Genomic DNA, 1926 nt, shown 5'->3' on the forward strand with positions numbered 1-1926 from the left:
CCTCCAGCATCCAGAACTCGCGTGGTAGGAAGATCCCTTTCAAGTCTCCTGTCTCTATCTGCCTTTGTCTCTCTCTACGTCTGTCTCTGTCCTCTCTCTCGCTCTCGCTCTCTCTTTTTTTTATTTTTTTACTTTTTAGAATTTTTTTAAGGAGAGGCATTTTACAGGGCCCTTTGGCCCCTCCTACCTAGCGCTTTATCTTGTTAATAATCCCCTCTCCTCCTCCCAGAACAGCCCTTCTTCAAGAGGCAGCCAGCTCCATGGCTCCTGTGATCTAGCCATTTGGGGAGAAAGGAAGATGTCCCACTGATAACTGGGCCTCCAGCATCCAGAACTCGCGTGGTAGGAAGATCCCTTTCAAGTCTCCTGTCTCTATCTGCCTTTGTCTCTCTCTACGTCTGTCTCTGTCCTCTCTCTCGCTCTCGCTCTCTCTTTTTTTTATTTTTTTACTTTTTAGAATTTTTTTAAGGAGAGGCATTTTACAGGGCCCTTTGGCCCCTCCTACCTAGCGCTTTATCTTGTTAATAATCCCCTCTCCTCCTCCCAGAACAGCCCTTCTTCAAGAGGCAGCCAGCTCCATGGCTCCTGTGATCTAGCCATTTGGGGAGAAAGGAAGATGTCCCACTGATAACTGGGCCTCCAGCATCCAGAACTCGCGTGGTAGGAAGATCCCTTTCAAGTCTCCTGTCTCTATCTGCCTTTGTCTCTCTCTACGTCTGTCTCTGTCCTCTCTCTCGCTCTCGCTCTCTCTTTTTTTTATTTTTTTACTTTTTAGAATTTTTTTAAGGAGAGGCATTTTACAGGGCCCTTTGGCCCCTCCTACCTAGCGCTTTATCTTGTTAATAATCCCCTCTCCTCCTCCCAGAACAGCCCTTCTTCAAGAGGCAGCCAGCTCCATGGCTCCTGTGATCTAGCCATTTGGGGAGAAAGGAAGATGTCCCACTGATAACTGGGCCTCCAGCATCCAGAACTCGCGTGGTAGGAAGATCCCTTTCAAGTCTCCTGTCTCTATCTGCCTTTGTCTCTCTCTACGTCTGTCTCTGTCCTCTCTCTCGCTCTCGCTCTCTCTTTTTTTTATTTTTTTACTTTTTAGAATTTTTTTAAGGAGAGGCATTTTACAGGGCCCTTTGGCCCCTCCTACCTAGCGCTTTATCTTGTTAATAATCCCCTCTCCTCCTCCCGAACGGGGGCTAGCAGGTGGCATGATGATTAAGGCACTGGACTCCCACATGGTCAGTCATGGTTCAAGTCCTAGACCTGGTGACTTGCTTTCTCATTTTCCCTTTCTCTCTCTCTGGTCAAATTTAAAAAATAATAACAGCAAATAAAATCAGTTAAATAAATGATTTTTTTTTAAAAAAGTTTATGGAATGGGACCAGTAGGTGGTGTGGTGGATAAGGCGCTAGACACTCCCACATGGCCGACCATGGTTCAAGTGATGGACCTGGTAGCTTGCTTTCTCACTTTCCTTCTCTCTCTCATCAAATTAAAATAAATAAATAAATGGATACATTTTTAAAAATGTTTATGGAAAAGTAGAATAAAATATATGAGTTTATTTTGGTACAACTGTTTTTAAAAATTCAATCACCATTTCTTTCCCTTTTTTTTTTTTTTTTAAAGAGAGATTTTTGCTATAGGGCACATACACTTGCCAGAGACAGGAAGTGAGAAATCACCCCCTTCCCCAGGGGATGGATGGCCACGCTGGTGATCCCTTCTCCTCTATTTTGCTCTCAGGGTCTTGGGCACGCATTCACATGCGCCCAGCGTGTTTTAAAAATGTTTATGGAAAAGTAGAATAAAATATATGAGTTTATTTTGGTACAACTGTTTTTAAAAATTCAATCACCATTTCTTTCCCTTTTTTTTTTTTTTTTAAAGAGAGATTTTTGCTATAGGGCACATCCCCTTGCCAGAGACAG

This window comes from Tupaia chinensis, unplaced genomic scaffold (genome assembly GCF_000334495.1).
Source record: "Tupaia chinensis unplaced genomic scaffold, TupChi_1.0 Scaffold143673_1, whole genome shotgun sequence".
Classification (NCBI taxonomy): Eukaryota; Metazoa; Chordata; class Mammalia; order Scandentia; family Tupaiidae; genus Tupaia; species Tupaia belangeri.